The sequence below is a fragment of the Lissotriton helveticus genome, chromosome 12 (assembly GCF_964261635.1).
Source record: "Lissotriton helveticus chromosome 12, aLisHel1.1, whole genome shotgun sequence".
In the NCBI taxonomy this organism is placed as follows: Eukaryota; Metazoa; Chordata; class Amphibia; order Caudata; family Salamandridae; genus Lissotriton; species Lissotriton helveticus.
The window spans coordinates 110,945,257-110,968,415 of record NC_136073.1 but is presented as its reverse complement, the minus strand read 5'-3'; the positions used below and the strand labels follow the sequence as shown (position 1 = coordinate 110,968,415).

At 50.8% G+C, this 23,159-nt stretch overlaps 1 protein-coding gene across 2 annotated transcripts in view; it reads right to left on the bottom strand.

The window, feature by feature from the left end:
- The window catches only part of LOC144799846 (transmembrane protein 272-like), a 72,191-nt gene extending 51,231 nt beyond the window's left edge, over positions 1–20,960 (bottom strand). Inside the window, exon 1 of one of the 2 annotated variants that reach the window (XM_078671426.1) lies at positions 20,748–20,960. The gene's annotated coding sequence lies outside the window, so the exon portion shown is untranslated. Of the gene's footprint in view, positions 1–20,187; positions 20,649–20,747 lie in introns of those variants that run through there. The other variant, XM_078671427.1, reaches the window with a different exon arrangement.
- Between the last annotated feature and the right edge of the window lie 2,199 nt (positions 20,961–23,159).

The following is a 23,159-nucleotide window of genomic DNA, read 5'->3' as shown; positions in this document are numbered from 1 at the left end:
AGAGTTGAATACACTCTCCAATGAGTTGGACCAGTCTAGCATATAGCTCTCTGTTGTGTTGGGAACACACTGTTCAACGTAGCTTATTGCTGAGTTGGACACATTCGGTCTACTGTGGTTCACTGGGGAGTTGGAGACACTCTGCTCTGTGTGTCTCAACCGAGAGTTGTATACACTGTGTTCAGTGGAGCTTATTGTTGATGGTGACACACACTATCCAATGCCTTTCAATCTGGAGTTGGACATAGTCTCCAAAATAATTCAGTGGGGGGTTAGTTACTCTCTGTCCCGTGCAGCTGAATGTGGAGTTGGATGGACACTATTCAGTGCAGCTCAGTATCGAGTTGGATACTTGCCGTGCAAAATAGGTTAATTGGAAGTGGTACACACTCTGTCCAGTGTATGAGTGGGACATGTTCTGTCCAGTGTAGCTCCCTGAGGAGTGTGATATGCTCTGTCCAGTGTAGCTCCCTGAGGAGTGGGATATGCTCTGTTCAGTGTAGGAGTGGGATACGCTCTGTCCAGTGTAGCTCCCTGAGGAGTGGGATATGCTCTGTGCAGTGTAGGAGTGGGATACGCTCTGTCCAGTGTACCTCCCTGAGGAGTTGGATGCGCTCTGTCCAGTGTAGCTTCCTGAGGAGTGGGATACCCTTGGTCCAGTGTAGCTCCCTGAGGAGTGGGATACGCTCTGTCCAGTGTAGCTCCCTGAGGAGTGGGATACGCTCTGTCCAGTGTAGCTCCCTGAGGAGTGGGATATGCTCTGTTCAGTGTAGGAGTGGGATACGCTCTGTCCAGTGTAGCTCCCTGAGGAGTGGGATATGCTCTGTGCAGTGTAGGAGTGGGATACGCTCTGTCCAGTGTAGCTCCCTGAGGAGTGGGATATGCTCTGTCCAGTGTAGCTCCCTGAGGAGTGGGATACGCTCTGTCTAGTGTAGGGTTGGGATATTCTCTGTCCAGTGTAGCTCCCTGAGGAGTGGGATATGCTCTGTCCAGTGTTACTCCCTGAGGAGTGGGATACGCTCTGTCCAGTGTAGCTCCCTGAGGAGTGGGATATGCTCTGTCCAGTGTAGCTCCCTGAGGAGTTGGATGCGCTCTGTCCAGTGTAGCTTCCTGAGGAGTGGGATACACTCTGTCCAGTGTAGCTCCCTGAGGAGTGGGATACGCTCTGTCCAGTGTAGCTCCCTGAGGAGTGGGATACGCTCTGTGCAGTGTAGCTCCCTGAGGAGTGGGATATGCTCTGTCAAGCGTAGCTTTGTGAGGAGTGGGATACGCTCTGTCCAGTGTTGCTCCCTGAGAAGTGGGATACGCTCTGTCCAGTGTAGCTCCCTGAGGAGTGGGATACGCTCTGTCCAGTGTAGCTCCCTGAGGAGTGGGATGCACTCTGTCCAGTGTAGCTCCCTGAGGAGTGGGATACGCTCTGTCCAGTGTAGTTCCCTGAGGAGTGGGTTATGCTCTGTCAAGCGTAGCTTTGTGAGGAGTGGGATATGCTCTGTCCAATGTAGCTCCATGAGGAGTGGGATAAGCTCTGTCCAGTGTAGCTCCCTGAGGAGTGGGATACGCTCTGTCCAGTGTAGCTCCCTGAGGAGTGGGATAAGCTCTGTCCAGTGTAGCTCCCTGAGGAGTGGGATACGCTCTGTCCAGTGTAGCTCCCTGAGGAGTGGGATATGCTCTGTCCAGTGTTGCTCCCCGAGGAGTGGGATACGCTCTGTCCAGTGTAGCTCCCTGAGGAGTGGGATACGCTTTGTCCAGTGTAGCTCCCTAAGGAGTGGGATATGCTCTGTCCAGTGTAGCTCCCTGAGGAGTGGGATACGCTCTGTCCAGTGTAGCTCCCTGAGGAGTGGGATACGCTCTGTCCAGTGTAGCTCCCTGAGGAGTGGGATACGCACTGTCCAGTGTTGCTCCCTGAGGAGTGGGATACGCTCTGTCCAGTGTAGCTCCCTGAGGAGTGGGATACGCTCTGTCCAGTGTTGCTCCCTGAGGAGTGGGATACGCTCTGTCCAGTGTTGCTCCCCGAGGAGTGGGATACGCTCTGTCCAGTGTAGCTCCCTGAGGAGTGGGATACGCTCTGTCCAGTGTAGCTCCCTGAGGAGTGGGATACGCACTGTCCAGTGTTGCTCCCTGAGGAGTGGGATACGCTCTGTCCAGTGTAGCTCCCTGAGGAGTGGGATACGCACTGTCCAGTGTTGCTCCCTGAGGAGTGGGATACGCTCTGTCCAGTGTTGCTCCCCGAGGAGTGGGATACGCTCTGTCCAGTGTAGCTCCCTGAGGAGTGGGATACGCTCTGTCCAGTGTAGCTCCCTGAGGAGTGGGATACGCACTGTCCAGTGTTGCTCCCTGAGGAGTGGGATACGCTCTGTCCAGTGTTGCTCCCTGAGGAGTGGGATACGCTCTGTCCAGTGTTGCTCCCCGAGGAGTGGGATACGCTCTGTCCAGTGTAGCTCCCTGAGGAGTGGGATACGCTCTGTCCAGTGTAGCTCCCTGAGGAGTGGGATACGCTCTGTCCAGTGTAGCTCCCTGAGGAGTGGGATATGCTCTGTCAAGCGTAGCTTTGTGAGGAGTGGGATACGCTCTGTCCAGTGTAGCTCCCTGAGGAGTGGGATGCACTCTGTCCAGTGTAGCTCCCTGAGGAGTGGGATACGCTCTGTCCAGTGTAGCTCCCTGAGGAGTGGGATACGCTCTGTCCAGTGTAGCTCCCTGAGGAGTGGGATGCACTCTGTCCAGTGTAGCTCCCTGAGGAGTGGGATACGCTCTGTCCAGTGTAGCTCCCTGAGGAGTGGGATACGCTCTGTCCAGTGTAGCTCCCTGAGGAGTGGGATACGCTCTGTCAAGCGTAGCTTTGTGAGGAGTGGGATACGCTCTGTCCAGTGTAGCTCCCTGAGGAGTGGGATGCACTCTGTCCAGTGTAGCTCCCTGAGGAGTGGGATACGCTCTGTCCAGTGTAGCTCCCTGAGGAGTGGGATGCACTCTGTCCAGTGTAGCTCCCTGAGGAGTGGGATACGCTCTGTCCAGTGTAGCTCCCTGAGGAGTGGGATGCACTCTGTCCAGTGTAGCTCCCTGAGGAGTGGGATACGCTCTGTCCAGTGTAGCTCCCTGAGGAGTGGGATACGCTCTGTCCAGTGTAGCTCCCTGAGGAGTGGGATACGCTCTGTCAAGCGTAGCTTTGTGAGGAGTGGGATACGCTCTGTCCAATGTAGCTCCATGAGGAGTGGGATAAGCTCTGTCCAGTGTAGCTCCCTGAGGAGTGGGATACGCTCTGTCCAGTGTACTCCCTGAGGAGTGGGATATGCTCTGTCCAGTGTAGCTCCCTGAGGAGTGGGATACGATCTGTCTAGTGTAGGGTTGGGATATTCTCTGTCCAGTGTAGCTCCCTGAGGAGTGGGATATGCTCTGTCCAGTGTTACTCCCTGAGGAGTGGGATACGCTCTGTCCAGTGTAGCTTCCTGAGGAGTGGGATACGCTTTGTCCAGTGTAGCTCCCTGAGGAGTGGGATATGCTCTGTCCAGTGTAGGAGTGGGATACGCCTTGTCCAGTGTAGCTCCCTGAGGAGTTGGATGCGCTCTGTCCAGTGTAGCTTCCTGAGGAGTGGGATACACTCTGTCCAGTGTAGCTCCCTGAGGAGTGGGATACGCTCTGTCCAGTGTAACTCCCTGAGGAGTGGGATACGCTCTGTCCAGTGTAGCTCCCTGAGGAGTGGGATATGCTCTGTCAAGCGTAGCTTTGTGAGGAGTGGGATACGCTCTGTCCAGTGTAGCTCCCTGAGGAGTGGGATGCACTCTGTCCAGTGTAGCTCCCTGAGGAGTGGGATACGCTCTGTCCAGTGTAGTTCCCTGAGGAGTGGGTTATGCTCTGTCAAGCGTAGCTTTGTGAGGAGTGGGATATGCTCTGTCCAATGTAGCTCCATGAGGAGTGGGATAAGCTCTGTCCAGTGTAGCTCCCTGAGGAGTGGGATACGCTCTGTCCAGTGTAGCTCCCTGAGGAGTGGGATAAGCTCTGTCCAGTGTAGCTCCCTGAGGAGTGGGATACGCTCTGTCCAGTGTAGCTCCCTGAGGAGTGGGATATGCTCTGTCCAGTGTTGCTCCCTGAGGAGTGGGATACGCTCTGTCCATTGTAGCTCCCTGAGGAGTTGGATACGCTTTGTCCAGTGTAGCTCCCTAAGGAGTGGGATATGCTCTGTCCAGTGTAGCTCCCTGAGGAGTGGGATACGCTCTGTCCAGTGTAGCTCCCTGAGGAGTGGGATACGCTCTGTCCAGTGTAGCTCCCTGAGGAGTGGGATACGCACTGTCCAGTGTTGCTCCCTGAGGAGTGGGATACGCTCTGTCCAGTGTAGCTCCCTGAGGAGTGGGATACGCTCTGTCCAGTGTTGCTCCCTGAGGAGTGGGATACGCTCTGTCCAGTGTTGCTCCCCGAGGAGTGGGATACGCTCTGTCCAGTGTAGCTCCCTGAGGAGTGGGATACGCTCTGTCCAGTGTAGCTCCCTGAGGAGTGGGATACGCACTGTCCAGTGTTGCTCCCTGAGGAGTGGGATACGCTCTGTCCAGTGTAGCTCCCTGAGGAGTGGGATACGCTCTGTCCAGTGTAGTTCCCTGAGGAGTGGGTTATGCTCTGTCAAGCGTAGCTTTGTGAGGAGTGGGATATGCTCTGTCCAATGTAGCTCCATGAGGAGTGGGATAAGCTCTGTCCAGTGTAGCTCCCTGAGGAGTGGGATACGCTCTGTCCAGTGTAGCTCCCTGAGGAGTGGGATAAGCTCTGTCCAGTGTAGCTCCCTGAGGAGTGGGATACGCTCTGTCCAGTGTAGCTCCCTGAGGAGTGGGATATGCTCTGTCCAGTGTTGCTCCCCGAGGAGTGGGATACGCTCTGTCCAGTGTAGCTCCCTGAGGAGTGGGATACGCTTTGTCCAGTGTAGCTCCCTAAGGAGTGGGATATGCTCTGTCCAGTGTAGCTCCCTGAGGAGTGGGATACGCTCTGTCCAGTGTAGCTCCCTGAGGAGTGGGATACGCTCTGTCCAGTGTAGCTCCCTGAGGAGTGGGATACGCACTGTCCAGTGTTGCTCCCTGAGGAGTGGGATACGCTCTGTCCAGTGTAGCTCCCTGAGGAGTGGGATACGCTCTGTCAAGCGTAGCTTTGTGAGGAGTGGGATACGCTCTGTCCAGTGTTGCTCCCTGAGAAGTGGGATACGCTCTGTCCAGTGTAGCTCCCTGAGGAGTGGGATACGCTCTGTCCAGTGTAGCTCCCTGAGGAGTGGGATGCACTCTGTCCAGTGTAGCTCCCTGAGGAGTGGGATACGCTCTGTCCAGTGTAGTTCCCTGAGGAGTGGGTTATGCTCTGTCAAGCGTAGCTTTGTGAGGAGTGGGATATGCTCTGTCCAATGTAGCTCCATGAGGAGTGGGATAAGCTCTGTCCAGTGTAGCTCCCTGAGGAGTGGGATACGCTCTGTCCAGTGTAGCTCCCTGAGGAGTGGGATAAGCTCTGTCCAGTGTAGCTCCCTGAGGAGTGGGATACGCTCTGTCCAGTGTAGCTCCCTGAGGAGTGGGATATGCTCTGTCCAGTGTTGCTCCCCGAGGAGTGGGATACGCTCTGTCCAGTGTAGCTCCCTGAGGAGTGGGATACGCTTTGTCCAGTGTAGCTCCCTAAGGAGTGGGATATGCTCTGTCCAGTGTAGCTCCCTGAGGAGTGGGATACGCTCTGTCCAGTGTAGCTCCCTGAGGAGTGGGATACGCTCTGTCCAGTGTAGCTCCCTGAGGAGTGGGATACGCACTGTCCAGTGTTGCTCCCTGAGGAGTGGGATACGCTCTGTCCAGTGTAGCTCCCTGAGGAGTGGGATACGCTCGGTCCAGTGTTGCTCCCTGAGGAGTGGGATACGCTCTGTCCAGTGTTGCTCCCCGAGGAGTGGGATACGCTCTGTCCAGTGTAGCTCCCTGAGGAGTGGGATACGCTCTGTCCAGTGTAGCTCCCTGAGGAGTGGGATACGCACTGTCCAGTGTTGCTCCCTGAGGAGTGGGATACGCTCTGTCCAGTGTAGCTCCCTGAGGAGTGGGATACGCACTGTCCAGTGTTGCTCCCTGAGGAGTGGGATACGCTCTGTCCAGTGTTGCTCCCCGAGGAGTGGGATACGCTCTGTCCAGTGTAGCTCCCTGAGGAGTGGGATACGCTCTGTCCAGTGTAGCTCCCTGAGGAGTGGGATACGCACTGTCCAGTGTTGCTCCCTGAGGAGTGGGATACGCTCTGTCCAGTGTTGCTCCCTGAGGAGTGGGATACGCTCTGTCCAGTGTTGCTCCCCGAGGAGTGGGATACGCTCTGTCCAGTGTAGCTCCCTGAGGAGTGGGATACGCTCTGTCCAGTGTAGCTCCCTGAGGAGTGGGATACGCTCTGTCCAGTGTAGCTCCCTGAGGAGTGGGATATGCTCTGTCAAGCGTAGCTTTGTGAGGAGTGGGATACGCTCTGTCCAGTGTAGCTCCCTGAGGAGTGGGATGCACTCTGTCCAGTGTAGCTCCCTGAGGAGTGGGATACGCTCTGTCCAGTGTAGCTCCCTGAGGAGTGGGATATGCTCTGTCAAGCGTAGCTTTGTGAGGAGTGGGATACGCTCTGTCCAATGTAGCTCCATGAGGAGTGGGATAAGCTCTGTCCAGTGTAGCTCCCTGAGGAGTGGGATACGCTCTGTCCAGTGTACTCCCTGAGGAGTGGGATATGCTCTGTCCAGTGTAGCTCCCTGAGGAGTGGGATACGATCTGTCTAGTGTAGGGTTGGGATATTCTCTGTCCAGTGTAGCTCCCTGAGGAGTGGGATATGCTCTGTCCAGTGTTACTCCCTGAGGAGTGGGATACGCTCTGTCCAGTGTAGCTTCCTGAGGAGTGGGATACGCTTTGTCCAGTGTAGCTCCCTGAGGAGTGGGATATGCTCTGTCCAGTGTAGGAGTGGGATACGCCTTGTCCAGTGTAGCTCCCTGAGGAGTGGGATACACTCTGTCCAGTGTAGCTCCCTGAGGAGTGGGATACGCTCTGTCCAGTGTAACTCCCTGAGGAGTGGGATACGCTCTGTCCAGTGTAGCTCCCTGAGGAGTGGGATATGCTCTGTCAAGCGTAGCTTTGTGAGGAGTGGGATACGCTCTGTCCAGTGTAGCTCCCTGAGGAGTGGGATGCACTCTGTCCAGTGTAGCTCCCTGAGGAGTGGGATACGCTCTGTCCAGTGTAGTTCCCTGAGGAGTGGGTTATGCTCTGTCAAGCGTAGCTTTGTGAGGAGTGGGATATGCTCTGTCCAATGTAGCTCCATGAGGAGTGGGATAAGCCCTGTCCAGTGTAGCTCCCTGAGGAGTGGGATACGCTCTGTCCAGTGTAGCTCCCTGAGGAGTGGGATAAGCTCTGTCCAGTGTAGCTCCCTGAGGAGTGGGATACGCTCTGTCCAGTGTAGCTCCCTGAGGAGTGGGATATGCTCTGTCCAGTGTTGCTCCCTGAGGAGTGGGATACGCTCTGTCCAGTGTAGCTCCCTGAGGAGTGGGATACGCTTTGTCCAGTGTAGCTCCCTAAGGAGTGGGATATGCTCTGTCCAGTGTAGCTCCCTGAGGAGTGGGATACGCTCTGTCCAGTGTAGCTCCCTGAGGAGTGGGATACGCTCTGTCCAGTGTAGCTCCCTGAGGAGTGGGATACGCACTGTCCAGTGTTGCTCCCTGAGGAGTGGGATACGCTCTGTCCAGTGTAGCTCCCTGAGGAGTGGGATACGCTCTGTCCAGTGTTGCTCCCTGAGGAGTGGGATACGCTCTGTCCAGTGTTGCTCCCCGAGGAGTGGGATACGCTCTGTCCAGTGTAGCTCCCTGAGGAGTGGGATACGCTCTGTCCAGTGTAGCTCCCTGAGGAGTGGGATACGCACTGTCCAGTGTTGCTCCCTGAGGAGTGGGATACGCTCTGTCCAGTGTAGCTCCCTGAGGAGTGGGATACGCACTGTCCAGTGTTGCTCCCTGAGGAGTGGGATACGCTCTGTCCAGTGTTGCTCCCCGAGGAGTGGGATACGCTCTGTCCAGTGTAGCTCCCTGAGGAGTGGGATACGCTCTGTCCAGTGTAGCTCCCTGAGGAGTGGGATACACACTGTCCAGTGTTGCTCCCTGAGGAGTGGGATACGCTCTGTCCAGTGTTGCTCCCTGAGGAGTGGGATACGCTCTGTCCAGTGTTGCTCCCCGAGGAGTGGGATACGCTCTGTCCAGTGTAGCTCCCTGAGGAGTGGGATACGCTCTGTCCAGTGTAGCTCCCCGAGGAGTGGGATACGCTCTGTCCAGTGTAGCTCCCTGAGGAGTGGGATATGCTCTGTCAAGCGTAGCTTTGTGAGGAGTGGGATACGCTCTGTCCAGTGTAGCTCCCTGAGGAGTGGGATGCACTCTGTCCAGTGTAGCTCCCTGAGGAGTGGGATACGCTCTGTCCAGTGTAGCTCCCTGAGGAGTGGGATATGCTCTGTCAAGCGTAGCTTTGTGAGGAGTGGGATACGCTCTGTCCAATGTAGCTCCATGAGGAGTGGGATAAGCTCTGTCCAGTGTAGCTCCCTGAGGAGTGGGATACGCTCTGTCCAGTGTACTCCCTGAGGAGTGGGATACGCTCTGTCCAGTGTAGCTCCCTGAGGAGTGGGATACGCTCTGTCCAGTGTAGCTCCCTGAGGAGTGGGATACGATCTGTCTAGTGTAGGGTTGGGATATTCTCTGTCCAGTGTAGCTCCCTGAGGAGTGGGATATGCTCTGTCCAGTGTTGCTCCCTGAGGAGTGGGATACGCTCTGTCCAGTGTAGCTCCCTGAGGAGTGGGATACGCTCTGTCCAGTGTAGCTCCCTGAGGAGTGTGATATGCTCTGTCCAGTGTCGCTCCCTGAGGAGTGGGATACGCTCTGTCCAGTGTAGCTCCCTGAGGAGTGGGATACGCTCTGTCCAGTGTAGCTCCCTGAGGAGTGGGATACGCTCTGTCCAGTGTAGCTCCCTGAGGAATGGGATACGCTCTGTCCAGTGTAGCTCCCTGAGGAGTGGGATACGCTCTGTCCAGTGTAGCTCCCTGCAGGGGCGGCTCTAGGCTCATGGCGGCCCTGGGCAGGGAGCGTAGGTAGGGGGCCCCGGAAGAGGGGGTCCGGGCAGGGTGGAGTGCGAAGGCCAGTGAAGAGGGGGGATCAAGGTGTTTGGAAGTGGAACAGAGCTGGAGGCCGCCAAATCCATGCCAGGGGACGCCACTCAAATATGTATCCATCCTCAGAGGATTATTATATTAAGGATATATATTGGCGTGGTGGCCCCTTGGGTTTGGTGCCCCTGTGCAGGTGCACAGCTTGCACATGCCTAAGGCCGCCCCTGCTCCCTGAGGAGTGGGATACGCTCTGTCCAGTGTTGCTAAATGCAGAGTTGAACACAGTCTGCCCAGTGCTGCTCTACTGAGGCTGCACTGCACCTTGGCCTCTCGGTTCCTCTGCTCTGAGCTGCCTTTGTTTGGGAGTCATGTCTGTTGTGATCATCTGCAGATAGGAAGCTGAAGAAACCGAGCATGTGAGCCACTCGGCCTGTACCAATAGCGAAGGATGCCTTCAGCACCACAACAGTGTGACCGGAAGTGATGGAAAGGTCGTGGGGTCACCCCTCCAGTCAGCTGCTCTGCACTTTCGACTATTTTAAGCCGGAGGTCATTGGTTCCTCTTTTGAGCCTTTGTTTTCATCTGCGTCATGACAGCATCTGCACTAAAAACATATGCGGCTGCCCGAGGCCACGCAGTGGCCATCAGGAGGGCGGCCCCCTAGACACAGAAGGCTTCCCCCCCGCCCCTCTCTAGCCCCTCTCCTCCCCCGGGCAGGCGGAGTCCCGAGGGGAGCTAGGAGGAGCTTAGTGGTCACGTCCGGTGCGGCAGGCAGGGCGAGGGGTACTTAAGCCCCCCTCGCCATCGTCTCTGCCTCTTTGCCGCTAGAATTGCGAGGTGAACAGAGTGCAATTGTGAGCCTAGAGTCCTATAGACTAAGGAGAAAGATAGCAATGTCATCCTAACGATATTGACCAGCACCAGTCTGACATCTGCCATTATTGTATGTGCTGCAGAAATAAGATAATTTTCTTTCTGATAGTCCTGGTAATTTTATTCGTTTTCTAACCATAACTTATAACAGCTGTCCCCCCTTTTAGTATGGACGCTCGCAATGCACTAATAATCCATTAGAGTTTATGGACGAGTCTGGTCAAAAGGCTGTGCCAATTGCGGACGCTAGGATTGATGGCTGCGAGTAAGCAAGTAAAGCTACAATAGTAAAAAATTATGCTACATACCTTAGTAGGGACACTGCTAACTGAGAAAAGTTAATTGCAAGACAAATGGACAAAGGTTGCAGGTAGGAAGGAGGCTAGGTAGTGGGGGGCCCGGCCGGCGACGGTTGCCGCCGGCCGGGCTGTGGCGGAGGTACAGGGCGATCCGGTAGCAGAGAGGTGCAGCACTGGACCTCAGCGGGCACATAGGGGTGCCAGAGCCTAAGACCTGGGGCCTCATGGGAGGTTCCGGGAACAGGTGTCGGCGCCCCATTAGTCCTTCAGGCAGTTGTGGGCCTGTGCAACCGGGGGTTTGCCTAGCTACGCCCCGCAAGGGGCGTGAGTATAATGTTTACCATAAGGGGCAGCACATGGTGGTTCACCACGGTGCTGCCTGGCTCATCAGTTCATCATAGCCCTATTAAGGATAGCGATGACCAAAAACTTTTTTATATTCAAAAATCCGTTTTTCCTCCAGACGAAGGGTGTAGCCATGGGGGCTCCGTTTGCTCCAGATGTAGCCATCCTATATATGTCAACATTTGAGGATGGGGTAGTCTTGAACACCTTCAATCCATCCGGGGACCGTCTCGGTCTCTGGATGAGATACATCGACGACATCCTACTCATCTGGGACGGTGATCTGACAAAACTCAGATCTTTCCATTCTTGATTGAACCAACAATGCCCACATTTGCAATTCACAATCCATTCAGACGATAAGAAAATTAATTTCTTGGATATTACCATCTATGAGGATAACGGAATTCTACAAACCACACTGTACCGAAAGCCGGCAGAGAGGAACTCATTCCTGCAATATAACAGCCATCACCCGCGAACACTCAGGGATAACCTGCCATTTGGGCAGTTCCTAAGGATCTGGAGGAACTGCTCCATTAAAGAACATTACATGGCCGAGTCGGAGGATCTCTCTAATCGTCTACAAGAACGTGGCTACCCCAGAAGACTCATTAAGAAAGCCAGAAAACGTGCGTGGTTCTATCCTCGTGAGCATCTACTCACCCCTAGGGACAAAATAGGTGAGGAGGAAAGGAGATTGGTCTGTGTTACCACATTCTCGACCAAAAGCAACACAATCAAACGAATTGTAAACCGCCATTGGAAACTGATTGCAGACGATGTGGGACAGGAGGAGACTCCACTACATGCTTTCAGAAAAGCCAAAAGTGTCAGGGACCACGTTGTAAGGTCCTTCCTACAGCCGACAGAGGTACCAACAGTCACGACCTTGTGGAATCTTCCACCTGTAGTTGGCCACTTCAGGTGTGGACAATGCAAGGCTTGCAATAATACGGTACAGACTAAGGAATTTGAGCACAACCAACGCAAAGTGCAACTCAAATCACATACCAATTGCAACACGTCCAACATAATTTATGCCATAGTTTGTCCATGCAATCAAATCTATATCGGCCAGACTCAACAGAAGGCCAAAGCGAAGATTCTTCAGCATATGAGTCAGATTCGTTGTGAAGTGCAAGGCGCACCTCTAGTTGAACATTTTAAATCTGCCTCGCACCCTTCTGACAGTTTAAAATGGGTGATTTTGGAAAAGGCAACACTCGGACCACGGGGTGGGAATATCACTAATGTCCTAAATACACGAGAGTTGAAATGGATGGTGTATTTCGACTCTATTCAGAATGGCCTCAACGAAAATGATAGCTCTTTTTCACAATTGGCAACACTCAATCAATGAACAATACATATGGCCAAGTTTCATTGATCAATTACTGGTCATGACGGTATCCAATGGGGCTACCCTGGGTCATCAATGTTTAACATAATGGTAATTGTGGTTCCACTCTAGGTGGTTTCACCTACTTGCGATTAGTACGCTGTTCATGACGTTTCTTCTTTTTAGATGCATGTATGAATCTGGATATAATGTATATAACGTCATAGCGTTCTCTTGTTATACATAAATCTGCTATTCCTGACGTCCTAGCCATACCACACTGATTATGGCAATTGTGAATATATGGTAACAATGTCTTTAAACTTGAATCAATAATGTCTCCAAATGTAGTGGTCTTCACCATCATGGGATAGGTACGCCACACCATGCAACTTATGTATATCCATTATATGTCCTGATTTGTAATACCATTTACAGTACATCCCATTATGACATCCCGCTGGCCTCCAAGATACACCACTGTAATTTTAGCCAACCAGATGGCCACCGCATCGATGGTATTTTCAATTTTGTCCCCACAATATAATCGTTTTCTCACCTCGATTAATGTCTTAACATTTATTGTACCACATGATTGGCACTAGTGTAATATAGCGCAGAGTTCGGGCAGACTATATGCAAGCTAGCAGCTAGTCTTTCCTTTATGTCTACGTGGACCGTCTGAGGTCACGTGACCAAGTTGCCTTGACTACCGTTGCAACAAGGAAGTGCCGATCGCCATTCCTCAACGCGAGGTAGCGTTTGGACTGATTCATTCGGTTCTCGGTAAGCACATCCTCAATCTAATACGACCCATTTGTATGTCCTCATAGCCTCTTTTCATTATAGTTTATTATATCGGCTTCAACATTCCCGTCTCCATTTTCAGACGGTGAATTTCTTAGACGATTTGTCCACACACAGCGGGACGTTTACAAGTGGCCGGACCCCTAATTGAATCGCTTCCCCTGCTTCATCTCATTGTAAGTTTTTACCATACTATGCGCTATACTGCCTTTCATGTTCCCCTTTCAACATAGTGGCCTTACTTACGATGGGCATTTCTTCAATGTCTCCCCTAGATCTGCATGACGCCAAACCCGAACATTACACGCAAGTGTAATTTTGATTCATTCAATTTTATTGTTGGGTTAATGACCGACATACTCTCCACCACAGGATCTGGAATTATTCTTCCATCTTGAGAGCGTCCTCAACTCCATCTTAGAGACGAGCACCCCCCCCCCGGTATGTCTTGTCTACCAATTCCCAGTGTGCCGCATGTTTTTTAACAGAATTGATTTCCATCTCATGCATTATAAACTTTTCAGTATAATGCATCATCATTATTGTGTATCAAATAGGTTGCCTGCCCCCATCCCCGTCCTGATGAAGACCCCGATTCAAGGTCTAAAGTAATACCTGCAACTAACAGAGGGTCGAAACATCGACAATTTACAACAGTTCTTTCAGCTTCACCCCTTGATGTGTACATTCAATGTAATATGTGGAGCATGATGAATACGAAATGATGTATTGAACCTATAGTCTTTTCTTTGTGTCCACCATTGGACTTTAATATACAGCACAGTGAGGCCGATTGGCTGTTTTATATTGTCACTATCCTTTACCCACACTTCCTTGCACTATATCACCTCCCTTCCCCTTCCTCTGGGGCACTGCGAAGTATTTGTGATTTTGTATGCAAATCGATAACTATTCTAACACACCTACATTGTGAATAAACAACAATGTAGGGCAATTGACTTCTCTTTTATGATTATTTAACTTTTTGAAATTGTTTTCTCCTACTGGGACCCCCCTTTCTCAGTACTGGCTCATCAGGCGGGCAGGTGGCGAGAATGCGGCCTGCCCTTGTATTGCCCGTAAGATAACCCACTATGATTACATAACGTTGTATATAATAAAATAAACCTGCAACAGTTTCTTCTTAATCTAACACTGGTGTCTAGTGTATTATTTGCGGGATGCATGCTCAGTGTGGGGTGGGGGGTCCTGTTGCCATGATGTGTCTATGCGGCTGCCCAAGGCCACGCAGTGGCCATCAGGAGGGTGGCCCCCTAGACACAGAGGGCTTCCCCCCCGCCCCTCTCTAGCCCCTCTCCTCCCCCGGGCAGGCGGAGTCCCGAGGGGAGCTACGAGGAGCTGAGTGGTCACATCTGGTGCGGCAAGCAGGGCGAGGGGTACTTAAGCCCCCCTCGCCATCTTCTCTGCCTCTTTGCCACACCGGACGCGTTGTGGTGACCTCGTGGCGGGGACACACATTTTCCCTCCCGACCTCTCACCCTGTGTGCCAGCTTGTGGCGGACAGTTTGAACGTTTTAATGTTCTAATTTTCGTTGCAGGCAGAGTTACAGGGCGATCCGGAAGCAGAGAGGTGCAGCACTGGACCTCAGCGGGCACATAGGGGTGCCAGAACCTAAGACCTGGGGCCTCATGGGAGGTTTTGGGAACACGTGTCGGCGCCCCATTAGTCTTTCGGGCGGTTGTGGGCCTGTGCAATCGGGGGTTTGCCTAGCTACGCCCCCCCCGCAAGGGGCGTGAGTAAAATGTTTACCATAAGGGGCAGCACATGGTGGTTCGCCACGGTGCTGCCTGGCTCATCAGGCGGGCTGGTGGTGAGAATGCGGCCTGCCCTTTGATTGCCCGTAAGATGACCCACTATGATTACATAACGTTGTATATAATAAAATAAACCTGCAGCAGTTTCTTCCCAATCTAACACTGGTGTCTAGTGTGTTATTTGCGGGATGCATGCTAAGTGTGGGGTGGGGGGTCCTGTTGCCATGATGTGTCTATGAGCGGACCCAGGATCGAAGCTCTCCTCGTGAAACACGGATGCTGGGCAAGACCTGTGATCATCGGCAGAGACGCGCATCGGACACAAGCTGGGTGGGTTCACCTCCTGCTGCAGAGTCCAGATCCAGATTCAAATCCCACCGGCGTTCATCCTCCCGCCCAGACAATGGCCAGCCTGTGGTTTAAGCGCTTAGAAACGGAGCCGTTTTTGTTGGGAGCTAGACAAATGACTATTCCCTAAAAAGGCTTATTATAATCATGTTCCTTATTATTTCCAGTTTTTCTAAGTCACATCCCCAGAAGAAGAGACAAATCATAGGCCGTGGGTGCACTTTCATTTCCCCTACGCCACCCCTCTACATCCTCACCATGTCATGTTTCACCCCTCTAAGACCTGCATCCAAACTGTAGTCCTCAGCAGGGTGCAGTGTTGCAGCAGGCGCGTCATCACTCTCGAGCCTTCTGCTTCCTGTCCCTGGTTAAACTTTTCAACTGTTTACCCCTCCATTTAGCGCTGCACCACTTCCTGCTTCAGTTGCTTCCTCTAGCAAAACATAAGGCTACCAGGTGACCCAAGGTCGTCAACGATGTAATGCTCCGCCCCTGGTTAAACAACCAAACGCATTCTGGGAGTTGTAGTCCTGGTGCACTTCAGTTGATCCATTTGAACTAACACAGCTGAAAATAATACTTTATAAAAACAAAAGGCCGGAGGGTAAAGTCTGTGGTCACACAGAGGCCACTAGTACTCGTATAGAGATACATATAAGAGCCTGTGAAACCATGTGTTAAAGTATGCTGCAGTGGATGGCACGGCTCCCCTCTGGCCCTTCTAAAACCCTCGCCCTCACCAAACCCTCGATGACCCCTCTGATCAGGAGCGCAACTTGACTAAGAGTTGGGGGGGGGGGGGGTGGCAGCACAGCCATTTTCAGAACCTGAGTCACAATGACTAGTTGAGGCGCTCTTCACTGTTGTGGTACACTACATCATCTGGACAGCACTATCACACACAGAATGCTGACGCTGCATTCAGTGGTACATGGTAACCCCGAATTCCAGCTTCCATCGTGCATTCGTGTTTTGATATACTTGGCATGTACCAGAGCCTGAAAGCAACTCATAACTGTAAAGATATTGGTGCAAACAACACACGATGGAGCACAGAAACTGAATATAAAGTATGACTATCCACGGTGCATCTATTGCACAAAAATGAGAGTTATCCAGTGGTCCCAGCTGCTACAGCTGTCAGGACATGTGCCAACCATGGCAGCGTCTTTGGCACGGCTGCCTTTGAGGTTCATCAAAGCTGTTGCTGGATCAGAAACTATGAAGGGGAATTAATTCTGTATTATTTGAAATGATTTATCTTGATCTTGTTTTGAATTGTAAAGCACTTAATTGTATTATACACATGTAAATAATTATTCAGTCAGTTATCAATTGCTTCATATTTGTGAGAAAGGCTGAGAATCATAATAAAATAAAAGAAAAATATTTTCACATAAAATTCAATCAGGCATTGACTTAATTCTTTAGCGTTCACTAGTGTGTTGTAAATACATGCACATAACCCGGTGCAATTTTTCTTCTTTCTAAAATAGTTTAGTTTCCTTGCTAGGGTTTATCCTTTGAGGCAGGGGCCCCTGTTTTTTCACCAATAAAAAAAAAAATGCTGGATCAGAAACTAAACATAGCTCTAGAAGTCCTGCACTGAGCAATCAAGAGGAGGGACAAGAGGCTTGGGGTGGGTGAAAGGATCACCCATGCATTGCCAGTCATGATCAAGGGGTATGTGATACCGGTCCATTTTGGTACTTTAGTTGTTTGAAGCCCATGACTCCACAAAACCAACACCCAGGCATGCATCACTTATGTGAACATTAGTAGCAGGAGAGCAATAAATACTAATGATTTATCAATATAGTAAGAGGGCAAGATAAAGAAATGCTAAAGCTGTGACTCATGGAATGTCTGCAATTTGTTTTTATAGGTGGGGTGGTATATATATTAAATTAAAATCCTGGATTTGGAGCAAAAGGATTATGAAATATGACTTCTTGCATTAATGACATGTGAAAGCATAACAATGTACTTCTAGAAGCAAGGGTAGCCTCTCCTTACAGCAGTGAGTGGTGCGGTAAAATCAGAACAACTGAGAAAGAGGTTTAGGATAAACAGGAGTAGTTTGAACGGATTCTCATGCAAACCCAACCTGCTTCCTCCTACCTCTTAAACATATATCAAAGACCTAAAATCTCCAAAACGAATGGTCCCTATCCTGTTAGGTCAGATCTCATTTCAACTCTTCAACAGTGGGCGCACAATAAAATGTAACTGTTAGTAGGGGGTCTCATGAGAGGTGGGTCTATAAATATGGTAGAGCAGCTGGACCGCCTCCTGCCTCAGCGGGATTATCTCTCACCTACCTTAGTATCGCTGCAAGATTTACAAAGCTCTGTCAGCATCTGATCCTTCTTACCATCACTCCAACAGCATCCTTCACTGATCCCTCCTGCCACTCATTGTTTCTAATGTTCTGTACTGCATATCTGTTGGTCAGATGATTATGGCTGGTTACCCAAAAAGCACTGCTGCCTCTGGTGAGAGACCAATGTCTTAGAGAATACACACTTTATATACAAGGCTAATTTTCTCTGTCTTGTGTTCTTTCTTTCTCTCTCCTTATTTTCTCTCCGATCACTCCCTCTGCTTCAAGGCTATGCAGAAAAGCAAAATGTCATCTTAAGGCAGCCAGAGACGAAAACTAAAGTCCCTTCCAACATTCCAAGTTATTTTTTTTAATTTTGAAGCACCTTTTTTCCTTGGTATCTTTTTGTGGTCTTACACCATCTCTAGATTTTTGCAGCTCTCCTTGCATCGCTCTTTCTGGGTTTTTTTTTCACTCTCTCGTTCTCTTTCCCACCCCAGCGTCCTTTTCTGATCTCTTTCTCTGTTTGTCATCCTGCAACCACTTAAGGCCAGATGTATCAAAGGGTTTTACCCATTCTGTGCCTATGGGAAAATGTGTTTGTACATATGGCCCTTAGCTCTTCCTCTCCCTTTACCAGTCCCCCCTTAGCCATGGGCTAACTCAGTCTTCCTTCAATAGATCCACCAAAGAGTCTTTCCTCCTCCACCTCTACGTAGCCACTCATATCCCATCACTTTCTGCATCCTTACCGACGTCATCACTTTTCCTTCCTCCATCACAGTTCCTTCTACTCATCTCCCCTCTTAATTCCCTCCACCTCTCTTCTACACCCCCAAATAATGTTGCTCTCTTCGTCAATTTCTACCTCAGACCTCCACCACATGGGCCTGCCGGGCCTGCTGCAAACCAGCCTGGGAGAAGGCTCCTCTCATGTGACCTGCACGTGCTGTGCTATTTGCATCCAACAAACATCCCGCAGAGGCAGAATTCTGGACAATCCAGCTGGAGTGGATAAATGTTGCCAGGTGGTCACCATGCCCCCAGCCAGCAACTTGATCTAAAATAAAAGGTATTAGTATAACCACGATAGTATTACCCCATTCCTCCCTCTAAACATGAAATGCAACTTCAAAGGTTGCAACAGCTTTGCACCTTCCAAAAATAAACTATACATGTACAGCACAGCAAGCACCATTCATGCATGTTTTTCTTTCACACAAAAGACGCAGCAACACACACTTCTCTCACAGACAGAACAGGTACAGCCTGGGCAGCAGAAGAGGAGCCTAGGAGCCCCTGACATCAACAGTGAATGGAGGTTGGTGAGAGGGGCAGGGGTTTAAAGCACTCTCAGCCCAATGGTCGTTTCGCGCCTGCCTCCGATCAGAAACTCAGGGCGACCTGCCACCAAGCCACCTTGTACCAGCTTCAGATCAGGTTCTTTGCTCGCCTGCCACCCCTCTTCTGCAATACGTGGTCTTTGCATGCACCCCTAATACAGCCCTGATTTAACCCCGCCTACTGGAGAAGAAAAACACAAGTTTAAGTTTAAAATACTTTTTTTAGACAGTCAAGTCCATCAAAGTGAGGGCAACTAAAAACTATTGTGAGAATAAGAACAAAGCCTTAAGAAAACAAGTAAACAGGCAACGTCGTAAATGAAGCAATCAATTCAGAAATGGTTAAAACATCTGTGGTGCATGGAGTAGTGTTGCAAACGGGTGGTTTGCAAGACATCTAAACATTTAGCGGTAAAATTACGAGGGCATGCTAGGAACAGACAGGCTAAGGCATGCACGCTGCACAGAATGAAACATCGAAATACTGCCCCCGAAGACCTGGCGCGGGTTCTTGTGTCGCCTCAGCTTCACGCTTGGCACTGCCAGCGCCTCTGAGCTGCTGAGGTCTGTGGGTGGCCTGAGCTTAAGGCCAGAGCCGACTTTGAGGATGGGGAGCCAGGTTCTAGTCTCAGCGTCAGCTCAACAATCCTGTGATCCTGGGCAAATCTCTTAATCACCCCACGCCTCCCAAAAATGAATTTGTAATGTAACTGGTGCTCGTGTAAAGCGCTCCAATACCTTCGGGTCCAGTTAGGGCTATTTAAAACTGCAACAACAAAAACATAAGTGCTCGGTGGTGAGGGACACTTTGTGATGGATAAAGAGCACCACGCGAAAGCGCAACCTGGCTGGTTATTGACTGAGTGCACCCCATCCGAAGCTGTGTGCTTGTTCCCACAGCAACAGCTCGACTTTGCCCTCGCACTGCTCGCCACCGGCCGCCTCTCCCCCGCCATCTGTTGTGTGGTGTCTGTCCTCAGCCCACTTTAGGCCTCCGTCAGCAGCCCACATGTGCGCCGTATCTCCCCGAGATGATGCGCTGCGCACAGCAGGAATATCGGAGTGGGCGCTACAGGGAACGCGCGTCGTTTCCTTAAGAGCAGGGGCGGCTCTGGGAGCTGCGGGGGTCTGCACTGCCCATGGTGCTGAAGCCAGGCGCGACCCTCGCCGGCCCTGCACGGGCCACGCAGGCAGCAGCACGCATGCGCACACTGTTGGCGTCAGCCAAGTTGACCACTTCCCTGGAGGATATTACGAGACTGTTTCCAGTCCAGGTTTTTAATGTGATAGTCTAATGCATTCTGGGTGTTGTTGTCTTGTTTACTTCCATTGAATGTAAATGTAGTAGTGCTTAGTGAACAAAGTAAGCAAGAGCAAATGAAACAACAACAAAACCCAGTGGTTTCTTTGTAGGGGAAATGTTCAGAGTCAGTGTCTATATTCAGCTCGAGTGAGGTTTCCGTTGTGTTTAGGCTGCATGGGACTTGTGCCTGGCTGGACAGAAGCGCCCTGTATGAGGTGTGTGAGCCAAGGGTCGCGTCCCTGGTCAGCGTGCCCCATTCCGCCTCATTCACCACGAGACGTATTTATCGCACATGCAAACACTCACCCGCGGGAGCAGAGTTCCCCGTGTACCTTCGCCTCACCTGGTGTCAGAGTTTGCCCCTCACTGGCCGGCTCTTCTCCTGCGTGGCCCTTCAGGACGCCCCCACTCACACGTGCACTGTGCGCGACAGGGAGCTGGGATTTGAAAGAGGCAGAGACGCACAAGAGGCAGGACTGACCAGGCCACACCAAACAATCATCAAAGCAACCCCGCGTGTGGACACATGATAGGTTCCCGCAGGAGACACGTGTGCCGACAATGGGAACACACCTAGAATCCCGAAGGCGAAGATGCCCCTGGCGCGCAGGGCTGTCCAGTCTCCCAATTCCTTGCGTGGGCACTGCACCCTTCCTTGGAACTCTGGGACTTGTAGTCCTACTTTTAGAACGAGCTCAACAGAGCTACAAACCCGGACACGCAACTTTAAAATCTAGATTGGATACGCATGGATCTGGGAAGCGTGGAGATGTGTGTTTGATTGTCTCTGCCCCAGCCCTAGGCCTTTCCAAACAATGACGTGTTGGTAAGTTCGCCACGGTCCTTGACCGATGGGGGGGGGGGAGGGGGCGCGGGGGTGCTGGCGGGGACAGCGTCCAGTACCTGCTTGAACTGGTCCCGCCTGAAGTCTCCCTTGGCGCTTACAGGCTCCTTCAAAGCCCCTCCCTCGCCGCGTGCCTGGCTTGCAGCCCCCAGTGTGCCTTCATCGACCGGGGCCCCTGGGTGTGCACTCCTCGCTCGCACCGACTGGTGACGCCTGGTAAGTTTACTCTACAGTCAGGCGCTCAGAGTTTGGGCCAAAATCCGTTGACGGCCCCGGTTTGGAGGCGTCTGCGCTGCACTTCCTCTGCGGTTTTCACTCTGTCCGCCGACACTGTTGCGCTGCCCTGTTTCTGTTCACACGGAGGCTGTTCCGGGCTAGGGCGATGCCCCCCCCTCAGCGCAACCACGCGACCCGTCATACGAATGATAAATTCGAGCCTCCTTGCCAAGTTCCGAGGCCATGTACTGTTGTCAAGCTTCCACACATTGTTACTCCTGCATAAAACAAGGATGTATTGTCTTTGTGCACAGGTCGAATGGTACATTCTCAAAGTTGTTCACAGCAGTGACACGTTGCTGATGGTGTGACGGTCCGAGGGTACAAGGTTACTCCTGAGTGCAGCAATGAAAGAGTGTCGATTGTGTATATCGCGCCAATGCTGCGCAGGCATGTTTGCATTCAGCTGTGATATGTTGTAAGGTGTGTACGTGTCGAATTGGACTTTGTCAGACTTCTATAAAGCGCACGTACTTTGTATGTAATACACAGGCCCTGTGCTATATTGTTATAGCTGTATACAGCAATGACGTGGCCAATAGTACAGTGGCAACCTTTATATACAGCTCTGACGTACAATTTGTATAATGTCCCCTCGATTCATGCATAGTCACTTATACAGCACGTTAAAGTAAATTTACTGAGTGACATGGGTCTATGTCTCTTAGACAGGGCTATCATTTTGTGCACCAAAGACTAAACCGTGTGGATGGCCAACAACCCTAAACTCAGAGAAGCAAATGAACAGTGTATAGAGATGTAGGTTAGTCAATACAATAAGTATGGTCTCTTGAGATAGTATTACATCTGCTTCATCGCAATGGGTGAAATGAACAGTCTTTTCTTTTGCATTCAAATCCTAATTACTTTATTTATTTTGGTGATTCTTAGTTTGGTCAGTTCATTAGCCAAGTCATACAGGAAAGACAGGAAAAAGGGCCAGCCAACACGTTTCGTCCCCTATGGTGCGCAGGCCTGAGTCTCCTTCAAGGCATTTATTCCATTACCGTATTTCACAGTGGTTCTTAGATATCAATGTGTCTAAAACGCTGGTAAATCTAGTGGTCAGAAATGAAGATGGTGTCAGTGTGGCTGTTTCAACACATTTGTTGTTGCGACAAATTCTGAGCAAGTAGGATAAGATGAAGGAGCTCAATGCAGGCTTGTAGTGGTCATCTACTTTTTCAACATTTTGCAGAGATAAGAAAGGTTGGTAATGAGTCACTGGTTTGAAATGAAATGAAATGAAATGAAATGAAATTTGATTTATAAAGCGCATGGCTGCCCTAGAGCGTCCCAGCGCTAACTGACTAATAACAGAAGACTCTGGGGGTATCGGGTTTTATGGTGTTTTGGGGAAAAGAAAAGTTTTAAGAGATTTTCTAAAATGAAGATGAGAGGATTCCATCCGGATATCCCTGGGGAGAGCATTCCAGTTTTTTGCCGCGTTCATCGAGATGCGATTTCCAGTGGCGGCTTGTACAGAACAGGGGTGGCGCGGTGAAAGAAAAAAATTACACTTACCTCCTCTGCTTGGCCGCCGTCTCTCCTCCGTTGTCTCTCCTCCCAGGAGCAAGAAGCACACAGGCAACCCTAAGTCCATCACGATGCCAGCAGCGTCGTGATCAGTGGTGGCTGGTGATGTTTCAAACTGGTGAGACTCCAGATGAACCCATGCATTCGCCTAAGAAAGTGAACGCGGTGAGCAACCGCAATCTCCCCAATGGGGGAGGGGAGTTACAGCTGCACGGTCTAATTAAGTTAAAAGCATTCTTTCATTGATAGGATTTCTCCTCTTGTTTACACTGCTAAGTACACGGGATCCAATTGAGCATTGTAAACCAAACACTGCATGTAACATAATTATCTGAAAAGAGATTACTTCTTGCTTAAAATATGATTTTTCATATATTTAAGTCATCAGCCACCAAAGAACCCTGTGACAACAACCTGTACGTAGGGGGAAAGGCTAAAGATACATGTTTCTTTTTATGTTTCATAATCTTTTATTCGGTTTACCACTTGTTTGTAACCATAAAAAGTACAATTTAAGTAACTATAAAAAGTAAAAAGTTATTATATAGTCAAACAAAAAATTTAAAAATAATTTTACAGAAACAAAATAACATATTATCCATCAAGAGTGTGTCGTAACTTAATAACGGCTTTTAAAAATGTGGCTATACATTTTGCCG